This window comes from Dermacentor andersoni, chromosome 7 (assembly GCF_023375885.2).
Source record: "Dermacentor andersoni chromosome 7, qqDerAnde1_hic_scaffold, whole genome shotgun sequence".
Taxonomy (NCBI): Eukaryota; Metazoa; Arthropoda; class Arachnida; order Ixodida; family Ixodidae; genus Dermacentor; species Dermacentor andersoni.
In genome coordinates, this window is record NC_092820.1 from 13310714 (window position 1) to 13323759 (window position 13046).

Consider the following 13046-nt stretch of genomic DNA (forward strand, 5'->3'; position numbering starts at 1 on the left):
GGAGCGGGCATAGTGCGCCTTTGCCATGTCTGTGCGCTGGCTCTCGATGCGTCTGCACTGCACAGTCGCGCCGACGGGGGAGTATGCAGAAGAAAATAGCCGCCTGTGCGCCAGTGCATCGGTTGCACAGCCGAGCCCACTTATAACGAACCTGAGCACCATGCAGCGTCTGTAGCCCGTAGGTGCCTGGCGCCCAGAGATCATAGTAAGTGGACCTTGGCTAAAGAAATAAGTTGCTAATAAAATGCACAATTTATTTCTTTGCAAAAAAGTCTGTGATGCTTGTCTGTTCCTGCAGTGCAGATGCGATGAGGGTGGTCTCCAGTTTATTTGCAGCAGAATAAACCGAGGCCCTTGCATAAACAAGTTGCTCGAGGCCCTTTATGTAGCCCATTGCTATAGGTGCGCTTATGCTTGCTAGCTCTGAAGTTTCATCGTCATCCGATTCTTCCACGTCGCTCTTGGCTCACGCTTCACGAATGATGCCCTCGTCTGTGCACGGTTCCGCAATATCGGCGTCTTCGTCGGCAGAAACAAAATTATCTCAACCAATGTTATGCCCCCATGTCGAAGTCGACAACGTGCTGGCGCAAATTGCCGCCAGACTCGGCATCGGGTACTGCGTCAACGAAGCCGGCCTTGCGGACACAGCCGTCACCTCTGCCCAGTCTGCCTTCGCCATCTCAATGGCTCAATACAGTGAAACTGGAAGTGGCAAGTTGGTGGCCAGGCGGTCAACAGCGATGAAGAAGGACTCCACAGTGCGGCGCCTGTGTTATGCCCAAATCAAGCAGCTGCACTTTCAAAGTGGTACTGGGTGGCAGGAAAAGTAGAGTCACTGCCATCACAGAAGTTCGCACGTTAGCAGCTGTCGAGAACGAGCAGCACGTGCCTGCCTTGCCTCTTCACGTCGGGATCAAACTCGGCCACTCACTCTGCGAACAGATCGCAAGTCACCTATGCCTGAGCATTGCGCCCATTGCGTACGGGCACATAGCCCTGAGAGCAACGCAGTGTCTTTGATTTTACGATTACAAAGGGCACGCGACAGTCGCTGCCATCTGTATTAGCGCACAGAAAAGCTGTAACGTGCATTTTACTGTGTTTGTCGGCAGTGCATGAGTTGCCTTGCATGGTGTGCGTCTTGTCCGGCAGCATCTGATAAAATAGTGCTGTTTCGTCTATTATACACGTCCTGCTCTGCGTAGCTTGCAATAATGGCTCGGTTTGTTACCAGCCAAGTGGCATCGTCTCGGTCACTTCCCGAAGCCGCCTCGCCGACAATTGATTTAAAGACAATCCCATGCCACTCTTTGAACCTCCTCTACGTCCACGTAGGTGGCCTTCCGCAGGCGCTTTCTGTCCATCGAGTCGACGGCAGAGCTGGCGATCTTTTCCTTGTTCTTTAGAATCGTCGAGATGGTTGATTTTCTGACACGTACTTCGCCAACTTGCAGTTTTTAGCACCTTGAGACGGTTCCATCAAAATTGCTCGCTTCATTGCCATGTCCAGCGCTTTTCGTTTCGCGACTGCTGCAGGCACGGCATTCCTGTCCGCCATCTTGAATACAACTCGGCCCCGACTAAAACAATGTGGTTGCACTACACACACCGGCAGGGAGAACAAAGCGTCGCAATTGATGGAGCAGGTGTGCATGTGAGACAATCGGGCGAGGAAGCGTGGAGACTAGTGTGGAGAGGCCTGCTTCCCGGTAATGACCAGAAAACGAAGCCGGCTGGTGCCGTAGTGCACCCGCTGAGACTCGGTACATTTGTATGTATATATATGTGTATATAGATATGTATAAATAATCTTTGGATAAGGAATTACCGAAGGAGATATTGAATTTCCATGCCGTGGATGATGTTAGCATACTGAACTATCTTGAACATTCCTTTGACAAATTTACTACAATATACGAATGCAGAGCTAGCATGGACAGCTTGTGGGAACACTTTTCGTCAGTGGTGGCTTATTGCATTGGACATTTTATTCCCAAATAAAATAAAAAGGAAAGCAGAAAAGTCCATGGGTAAACAGAAATAGTTCATCAAACGAAGAATCCAGAGGAAAAGGAAAACATATTCCAAAGACTCGAGCCCAGAAATGTTGAATAACCTACGTCAAATGGGGAAAGAACTACACTGTCTTGTTTGGGATTCGAGGTATAAGTTCTATAACATAACACTGAAAAAGTTTCTCTCGGATTTACCTGCTAAGTTCTGGTGAGATGTTAATTGATCAATGAAGTCTTATTCTTCACGCAATCAAAAAGTCACAGAAGAGTGCACAGAGGCTTCTAATTCTTTTTTCTATTCTGTATTCACCCGTGACGACAGAATGGTACTGATCTTGCCTGTTTCTCCTGACCGTCCTTTGGCTGACAATGTCATACTTGATGAAAAGAGCGCTACGAAAATGGGGACTAAAAGAACAACATGTACGACGGACAAGGCGCCTTGTCCGTCGTACATGTTCTTCTTTTAGTCCGCGTCTTCATAGTGCTCTTTTCATCAAGTATGCAAAACCAACTCGCCCACGTCAAGCTTCTGCTGACAATGTCATGTTTAATGAAGCAGGCGTCCTACACCTTCTTTTGCACATTAATGTTGAAAAGAGTGTCGGTACAGATGGCATTTGCAATGAGCTTTCGCAACGCCGGTACGCTGAGTGGATAGCTAAATATTTAACGGTCATCTTTCAATCATCCATTAGCCAAAGTACCGTTCCTAGAGCTGGGAAACGGGCCAAAATTGTACCTATTCATAAGGGTGGCATCACGACAGATGTAGGCAACTACAGGCCCATTTATCCTATGAGCGCCTGCTCTAAGTTACTGGTGCATATTATTAGTAAACGTCTCTCAAATTGTCTCGAAACACATAATTTATTGTCAGCAACTCAACATAGATTTTGCAAGGGTATGTCTGCCATAACGCAACTTGTTGAATTAGTTCATAACCTTTCTGAAACAATGAATAACCGTGGACAGATAGATCTTATTTTTCTAGATTTCTCCAGAGCATTTGATAAAGTATCCCACCAAAAATTGTTGTTGAAAATTCATGCTTTATTCAAAAATTCTGATAACTAACTGGTTCAAATCTTATCTTCAGTCTCAAGAACAATACATCGAAATAGGTGGCTGTAAATCAAGTCTCCTACCTGTACTGTCACGGGTACTTCAGGGTAGTGTACTAGGGCCCCTCCTATTCCTAATATTTATTAATGATCTTGCAGTTTTTACATCTATTCCACTATGATTATTTACAGACAATTGTGTGTGATACAATAAGATAACACCACTAGATGATCAACTGGAATTAGGCTAGTTTGCAAAAAATTACGGAATAGTGTGGCCAGTGGCAAATGATGCTGCACAGAGATAAATCTGTGTTTATGTCCATAACAAGAAAAAAAGGTTATTCATGCTAACAGCTACAAAATTCGTGACACTGAACTGAAAAAGGTAACTCAACATAAACACTTAGGTGTACTATTTACCGAAGACCTCAGGTGGAATGCACATGTAGATATGGTATGCAATAAAGCCAGGAGAGTGCCATGGAGTTTCAGATGCAACTTACGCAGTGGTACACCTCAAATAAAAAACTTGGCATATAAGACCTCAGTAAGAATCATTATTTAATATGCAAAAATAGTATGGGACCCACACATGGGAATAAATCGTCACAAATTAGATTGAGTACAGTGTTTAGCTGCTAGATTCATATTTAACAAATATCGCTGCTGTCACTGCCCTAGCGAATTGTGCCAGAATGCAAATCTTCCTGCTTTTGAAGTTAGGACAGCAGTGGACGGATTAAAATTTCTCTTCCTCATCATGCATAATAAACTTAAAATTAAGGGGTCTGACTTTAAATTATGGCCAAACATATGCTTCCGACATAGGCACTGCATGTATATCGAGCCACCATTAACACGAAGAAACACCTTTAAATATAGTTGTTTTCCTAGAGTAATTAAGGGGAGATGTGTGTCCCAAAACCAATTTTGTTAATTTTAGTGTGAACGGGATGATATATAACAGTATTGTTCAGTTTTTTCTGCTGATTGCAAATATCTAATTAGATTTTGTATATCTTCATTAGAACAAATGATGCAAGGTTTTTAATACAGAAATTCAATCAATTTCTTACGGGACGTTTCAAAAACTTAACTATGTCAAGAGGAAAAACAAAGTATACAGCCAGGACGCCAGAGAGTATCTCTAGCCGGTGATGCTATTTTTATTGTTCTCAGTGCAATTATAATGCAAAAAAAAGAGATGTAAACATAATTTCAATATTTTTGCTAATCTTCATTTGTATTTAGTGGCACTTAAAATTTAGCCAGCAACTTTAGAAATAAATAAATGGCATCACCGGCTAGATCCATTCGACACAAATATATTGATACCAAACATTCTGCTGGTACTTAGAAAGGACATATGAAGATCCCCCGTAAGGGTATCAGTGTGCGGTGTCCAAAAAAATGAAGCTGAGAAAAACGACTTTGAACTTTCAGTTCACTGTAACTTTTAATGGTCTAACAATATGGCAATATAAATTACATAACCATGTAGCCCTGTCTTTCAGCAACAAGTTCATGACATATATATGGCCATTTTGCAAAAATAACACTGAGATATTGGTTGCAAAATCATTCATACTCATTGAAAGCAATGCCAGAAAGCTAGCACCACGAGCTTCACATTCCTATTTTAGTTCCTTGTTGAACAGAAGGCACACAAATGGCATCCCTATGCAAATAAAGTTGCGCAGAGTTCATGGCCACAACAAAATATGTCCTTTCTACAAAGTTTATGGCTACAACAAAAAATTTGGATCAAATCCCAGTGGCGGTCACTGCAAAAATGCAAGAAAGTTCATGTGCTTGTGTTGTAGCGCTTCCCAAGTGGTCAAATTTGGTCCAGAATCATATCATGGTTTTGGAACGTAAAATCCCAGAATTCAAATTTTTAAAAAACTTGTATCTCTTGTACACTCTCACAATTGTGCATTCAGCAAAAGGTCACGCCTATACCTATAAAAGACCAGGACTGTAGGCAGAGTCTGCTGCTGGCTTGTGCCTCTTTGCAAGCTTGCTTATCAAAGCATTTCTGTTTGTGTAATCCTTGTTGGACATGTGAAGCCTGCGACGATCCTTTTCATTCTCCGACGATCCTTTCGCGCATACCACACGTGGAGCACTCCACCACAAGCTTGGCACAGAGCCTGTACTCCTTAGGGGGTCCTTCGAAAGCATCAGCATTATCTTGGCGCACACGGGACACGGCATAAATCCAAAAAAGTCTTGCACCACGGATAAATCCACGATCGCAAGTTCCGTTCTGCTGTCGCTGACGTCCTCTTTCGTGTCAACACCCAGCAGCTCAAACTTTCGCTCCGTTGCAGACTGCGATGCCAGGCGCGTTTTCGGCTTATCGGCGATCGCTGCGTGCTTGCTTCTTTCTTCGGTCGTGAAGAAAACCGTACCTACACGGTCTGCGCCAACACGCGAGGCGTGGGTGGACGAAGTGTTGATGCTAGACGTACTGGGTTGCAGCTCGGAACTCGATCCGGCAGAAGCTTCAGGCAGACCAGCAGCCGGCAACTCCTGGTGCATGACAGGCTTATCCATCTTCTATCGAGCATTCCATGGCCACCTTCGCGCCTTGCCAATCGCTTGACGCGTAGTAGTCTTCAGACGACGATCTCCTCCAGCCATTCGGGCAGCGAAAAAGACACTATCGAACGTTGTCGAGAAGTGAGCGGCTGAACGTTCACGGTGGCGCAATGAAACCACAAACATGCAGTGCGCACAAGAGCTACCAGCCTGTCGGGCACGCGGGAATCGGCACTCAAACGGCGCCAGACCACTAGGAGTGAGGCGCACGGGGGGCGTGCGTGCTTTGGCCAATCAGCGGCACGGGCGCATCCTTTAGAAATGACGCCACGGAGGAAGGAAACTGAGCAGAGGCCCTGACGTCACTCTTTGTGAAGCTAAAGTGAAGCCGGAAGTTGGCGTTGTTCATGGCGTTGCTCCGCCTATCGGGCCAGCTCTCATCTCTTGTTTACATCTCTCACGAAACCACGCCGCGCTCCGCGCAACCGTACTGCGCGGCCGCGCACGCTCCGCAGCAATACTAAACAATCGTTAGCACGTTAGCATGATTCCGCGAAAGAGGGCAAACTTTCCCGCGGATATTCCTTTGTCCGTTACCATTGCCGTGGCGCGGTACATTGCATACAGCGTTGCATGCGCGTTCATTTCACGAACTTTATCGTATCTTCGACTGGTCGCCTTCATCCCCCGAAGCAGAGTCGGGCAGATCCGGCGTTCCCCGGGCTCAGAGGTCGAGGACAAGCGCGGAAGCCGAACGTGTGGCTCGCTCTCGGAGGAGGAAATGGCACATGCGAAACCACGTGACTACTGCCAACGTCCAATGTTTTGTCTATCCAAAGCTTCCGGCGCTGCCGGGAAAACCGGCAGACGTGCCGGCGGGACGAGCGTTCGTCGAGCCGCCAGCATGCAGTGGCCTAGGTTGCCAGGTTACGGTGGGCCGTCACAAGCAGCAGCGACGCAGCGCGGCGATGATGTTTCAATCTCGACGACTGCTCCGACGACGGGGCTCAGAGCACCTCAGAGTGCTCGAAGATGGAGGAGAGCAATCGAGAAGAACGAGCCGAAGGCAGGGCGGGCACCCTCTTTCAACCAGCCGAAGACAACGCCGCTCGCGAGAGCGCTCAGAAACGACCAGCCGAAGATGGCATTAGTTCCTCCTGTCCCACCTGGCCACAGCAACATCCGGTAGAGCACGGTCCAGATAAAGCAGCGCAACAAAACACGGAGACCAACGCAAACCTGCTCACACGGCGCCTTTGCCACGGTACGAAACCTACGGAGCAACATGTGTGAGCGCACCGAACAATAACAAAGCCACCATTGTGGCCCGAAAGGCGTTGCCGCTACTGCAAAGAAATAAAATATCTGCAAAAAAAAGGAGAACCTACTACGTCGTTTCCTCCACACTTTTCTTCTAGCGCGCGGAGGGGGTAGGGCCTCTCCTCAGTTTCTTTCCTCCATGAATGATGCGATAGCGTCGGTTCCTCCTCACCTACGTCATTTTGAACCGGTGCAAAGTAAGCACAAAGAAAGCAGCTTCCAAACAAGCTCAAAATGGCGCCCGCCGGCCAACGCGTTCGCAAATGACGACGGCGCGTAGTTCGAACATTTTTGGCAATTCTTTTGCTAATTCCGCGGCCACCCTGGCCCATATAAATGTGCTTTTTGTTATTTTCTGATTAAATTTAGGTTCTAGATTTTGCGGAGGGATTCCTGAATGTATAAACATAGCAAAAATGCACTTTTCCGAAAATCGATTTTTTCGCGATTTTTTGTCATTACAAGACCCGCGTATCCCCTTAAGGAATAAAACACGCTGCCCAATTCACTGGTTTCCTCTTCTTCCTTAAGTACATTTCTAGACGAGCTGCAGATTCTTGTTTGTTCAGGTCTAGAAATGTGATCCGCTAGATCAATAACACCGCGCTGTGGTCGCGACGAGTGGAATTTTGCTTGGATTGTTACTACAGTCGAGTCCCGCTACAACAAAATTGACGGTGCACGAAAAAAAATTCGTAGAAGCGAAAATTTCGTTGTTGTGAAATTCACAAAAATATGGATAACCTGAACTGGTAAACCACAAACAAACTTTTATTTCCAGAAGTCAAGCAGTGTCGACTGCTTCCCTTTTTTTCCTAGGAGCATCATGACGCGATTTTCGCATTCGGCGAGTAGCTGCATCGCGACGTCGTCATCATGCACAGCCACGTTGTTTCTGATGACATCAAACGCATCTAGTACGCGAGATGTGGCCGGGGGATGCAGGTCTGGCACTTCGTCGTCATCCGACTGCCCCCCGTCGTCGTGGACACTTTTTATTATGTCCTCATCGCTCAATTCCGCACGGGCGATCACATTGATGTCAGCGTCGATGAAGTCGTACAGCTCGACACTGGATGGCACACTTCTGGCACCTTGAAGGGCTGCCCAGGAAGCAATTATGTCTCCTGGTGGATGCACTGCTGTGTTGCAGTCAGCAGGATCCTCAGCGGAGTCGGTGTCTCCGAGCTTGAAGCCAGCGTGCGTGAAGCAGTTCGCGATAACTGGCCGTCCAGTTGCAGCCCACGAAGCAGCCATCATCTGCAGCGCCATGAACAGGTCTAACTTCGTGTCGCGGCTGGTCTCCACGTTCAATAGGAGACGCTGCATCACTCGCTGGCGGTAGGCGCACTTCAAACTTCTAATGACACCTTGGTCAAGTGGCTGTATTACCGAAGTGCAGTTCGGCGGAAAGTACTTCATCTCCACATTTGTGAGCTCCACATCCAGAATATGATGGGCGGAGCAATTGTCCAGCAATAAGCACACCCGCCGGCCCTGCCTCCTCGTGTCGCAGTCAAATGACGCGACCCACTCGGAGAAAATGGCCCGCGTCATCCAGGAGCGGCTGTGGCTCGGCGACATATTTTATGGAAAGGCTCCTATTACCTTTAAAGCAATGGGGCCTTGCACTCTTCCCAATGACTAGCGGTGGGCGCTTGTCGGATCCGTCCGCGTTGGCGCACAGCAGCACGGTCACGCGCTTCTTGCTGTGTTTCCCACCGTGGCAGCGCTGACCTTTCATTTCGAGGGTTTTTGACTGCAGCATCTCATAAAACAGGCCTGTCTCGTCAGCGTTGTAAATGTCACACTTGGCATAGTCTTTCAACAACGCCGAAACGTTTATGGAGATCCAGGCGGATGCGCTGCCCGTGTCTGCCGATGCCGACTCGCCAGAGAGCGCCTTGCCGACAATGTCATGGCGGGCCTTGAATCTGCTGAGCCAGCCTGTGCTCGCCTTGAAATCGTTAATTCCCAGCAGGCAAGCGTTATTCAGGGCCTTCTGCTGCACGGCGTTTCCACTGATAGGTATGTTTTTCGCCCTCGTCTCGACAAACCACGTCTACATTGCCTTGTCGAGGTCTTCGTGCGCCGACGGCGTCAGCTTCTTCCGCAAGGCTTGCGCTATTGCTTCTTTTGACTTCAAGATGGTGGACAGCGAACTGGGAGAAATCCCAAACTTCTTCGCAACGTCGCCTTTCTTCTCTCCACTTGCGACTTCGGCTAGGATCCGAGCTTTATCCTCCAAGGATACAAACTTTCGACATGGCGGTGCCATGTCGGAAAGCACGCTAAAACAGAACGGCTTCTCTGATCAAATCGAACACCGCAACACGTGCACAACACGAACTGCCAATTGCACTAGCGCTAACTACGCACCGACGGCGCCGAGATGCAGCATGGACTGACGAGACGACTGAGCGTCGGCTTTGGATTGTCTGCGGCTAAAAAGTTTGAAGCCAATCCCAAAGGTAGGCCAGTCTCATCGCCGTCACCATCGAGCAATGGCGGCCCCCATGCTCGGTCATAAGCGGCAGTTTCTTGTGCCAACACACGATAACTTTGCAGACCCTTTTTTATGTGCAAAATGTTCGAAATTGCGTTTCCTGCGCGGCAAATTAAATTTCGAGCCTGGACTTACTTCGTCAGATTTCGTTAAAGCGGAACGGCATAAGAAAAAGTGTTCGTTGTGGTGAGGATATTTATGCATTGACTCCTATGGGCAGCTGACGGGGAACTGAGAAATATTCGTTGTACCAGACATTTCGTTGAAGCGGCATTCGTTGTAGCGGGGTTCGACTGTACTATGAATGTATGGGAAAAAGCAGTGCCTTTATTAGTGTAATTATCATTATCTTCATTGTTGCATGTGTGATTCTTCATTGTATTGTAAATGTTGACTGTATCTCCATTCCTGTAATGACACTTCGGGTGCTAGCAGTATCAATAAACGAACAAGCAAACAATGTATATTTTGACAGTCCCATGGGTCTCGTTCATTTTCAGCGAAAGTTAGTCTTAAGTGGGGCCGTTATATGTGGGCTTGACTGTGTAACAATGAGCAGCCGATGCACTGTCACTTTTTTGTACTTGTTCTGTGGTAAAATAAACCGCTTACTGTAATGCTTCCACGCCACATTATCGGTTACAACTATAAAATCTCACTACTGGGTGTCTGCACCGAAAGGAAAATGTACCCAAAATCTCTAAAAAAAAAAAAAAGCTGGCTGGTTCGCCACACCTGCCTTTATGTAGCACACTCGGTAGGCACGCCTTCAGTGTATTGCCTAAAAAAAATGTGACAAAAAAATGCAAGTTGCTTCATCATACTCGCCTTAGCACCACGTGCCCCTCTTGCCTCCCTGCCACCCTCTAGCCAATGGGTGGAAGGGAGAGGGGCGGCAAAGGTGTGTCATGTAGAGTGCGCATCACAAAGGTGGGTGTGGCAAAATGACTTACGTTTTTTAAAGCGAAGCTTTCTTTGCCTTTTCCTGCGACTTTCCCACTGCTGCTGCTGCTGTGTGTGTGCTGTTGTCGGCACACCACGTCTGGGGGGTGGTTCAGAGCGTGTGTATACATGACACGAGCGCGGAAGAGTGGAAAGGTGGCACGAGGAACTCACATAAACCCACCACGTCGAATGTGCCCAATACCTTCTGGAGCTCCCTGGGGGTCACCACATTAGCCTCTTGACAGCTGTAATTACCTGTGACCACCCTCAAAAGCATTGCAGAAACTGCATCCTTTCCCTTTCTACAACGTGTGAGTCCAGAGGGGTTTGAGATAGAACTGTAGAGAGGAAGGACGAGAAGAGGCAGTTCCCATAAAAAGGGGAGGGGGGGAGGTGATGTGAGAAGGCAAGGAAATGCTACTGCTATAAGACAGCGGTTGTAAGGAAACTGGATAAGCTTAAGTTAAAAGTATGGTACAGTACGTTCCTGCTATTTCTGAAAATAAGCACCATGCAAATATGTCAAGTAGACAAATTATGCAGGGCTGCAGAAGCAGAGCCACATTAATTAAAGTGCACCGCAGGGTCCAGGCAACACAACTGAAGCCATCAAATCAACACTTCCTTGCTCGCTGCATTAGCTTCGCAGCTATGTCATTGTTCGAGGTCATGGATTTGATTCCGACCACAGCAGCCGCATTTCGACAGGGCAGAAACAGAAAATGCACATGCGCAAAGATTTCGGGACATGTTAAAGAACATCACGGTGTCCAAATTAATCCGGAGTCCACCGTTACGGCGTGCGTCATAATCTGATTGTGGTTTTGGCACGTACAGCCTCTTAATCCAATTCAAGTTTAATACTTCTGTCACAATGTGATGTGCCATGTGGGGCAATGACTATGCTCAACACTCTCAGAGGTTATTAAATATGGCGCACAATGCCTCTAGAAGACACCTCTCCTTGTGTGTTCTGTCTGTTACGCAGACAAACAGCAGTGGTGCACGCAAGGTAATGTTTAACATCAACTCGCCACTCTCGTGTTTAGGCTAAACGTTGAAGGAATTAACCCTTTCAAGGTCAATGAGGTCAATACGGCGCCGCGAACGAGTCCAAAATGGTCAATGCCGTATATTCACGGCACCATCTGTACGTTTAAAAAGCATGCCAATTTCCAAACTTTTTCTTTCCTGACATGTGCTGCCACTATGTGGGAATACAGGGAATTTTTTTTCTCACGCCTCTCTATCGGTTTTCATTGCATGCTTTGTTTTAGAGCTAGTTTGCTGTATACTACCTGTATACGCCTGTATACTACCGCTTGCGCATTGGGGCGTGCGCGGGCGGCGGTTTGGGTTTTGTTCCACCGGCGGTTTTGGCGTCTTGTGCTTGCAAAACTGACAGCTCTCTCATTACTAATCGTTCGAAGGGCAACCAGCTGTTTCTCGCTCGTTTAGTGCTCGCAGGTGTACACATAGGAAGGATGCCACCGTACATGTGTTTCCTTTTCTTTTATTTTTTTTGGAGACTCACTAAAACTAATTGCCTCTGGTTGGTGATAAGATGAAGATTAGCAGAAGTTTGTCACATGTTCTGCCTTTTTGACGGGCACACAACCACACAGTTTTCTTGAGTGCACTCACCTGCGCAGTTCGATTACGCTATGGACGTACATATTAGTGTAAAAGCAGGAACAGTTGAGACTTGCGAAATATTCTCATGTGCGCATTTTCTAAGCGTTGAACTATGTGTATAACAATGCATCAAACTTTTAATTCTTATAAGTTTATTTCCTTTCTTTATTGTTGTTATTCATGAATGAACAGTACATATTGACACGTGTACTTGTTTATCTTTATCAGGCGACCACGTTTCACTGCCCAACAAATGTTATTGCACAGCGCAGGATGTGCCTGCATGCATCGGAAGTTCCTAGAATGTTATGTCGGAAGTTTCTAGAATGCTGTCTGTCGCCAAACCTTGTGTAATCTGATTGCATGCATGCGCGACGCGAATACTGTAGAACTTTGTGGAAGGCACGCGGGTCCCAGCGGTTACTCTAGAACATTCGATGACTGATGTATATAAACCGATGCGCTTGACCCGCTGATCAGATTTCGACGACCGCCAACCCTGTTCGCTGCTATTGCTGTCCTTTGAGTGTAACTTGCTTTTGTTGGCACAAGTTCGCCCAATAAAATGCTAGTTTAACCATTCACTGTTTTGCTTTCTTCACCGTCACTACCACGTGACAATATATAACAACGCAAAATATTTTTCTCACTTAAGAGGAAGCTTTAGCTCGGGTGCTCCTATCTAAATACATGTAAAAAGAGAATTCGTTTTTCTCGGCAACCACAGCACCAAATTTGACGGGGTTTGTTGCATTTAAAAGAAAAACTTAAAATCTAGTGACTGTTGGTTTCGCATTTTCGATTTAGGTCATCAATTTTTTATTAAAAATTGACGAAAATCGAAAATTTTCAGAAAACGAAACTATCAAGTTTACAACTCTCTAACTCAGCAAGAATAGGTGATATCGCAATTCTGTGAATTGTACCTAATAGCACATCTAAAGCGGACAAATTTGACATGTTATACATGAATCTCAAAAAATTTATTAATATGTAATTACAACTTTTGCA

The 13046-nt window shown here is 46.6% G+C and overlaps 1 protein-coding gene and 1 pseudogene across 2 annotated transcripts in view; one reads left to right on the top strand and one right to left on the bottom strand.

The window, feature by feature from the left end:
- Positions 1–13046, top strand: part of d4 (double PHD fingers d4) — a 196824-nt gene that overhangs the window by 55572 nt on the left and 128206 nt on the right. The gene's annotated exons all lie outside the window — the stretch shown is intronic.
- On the bottom strand, positions 7721–8750 carry LOC140219435 (tigger transposable element-derived protein 6-like; annotated as a pseudogene).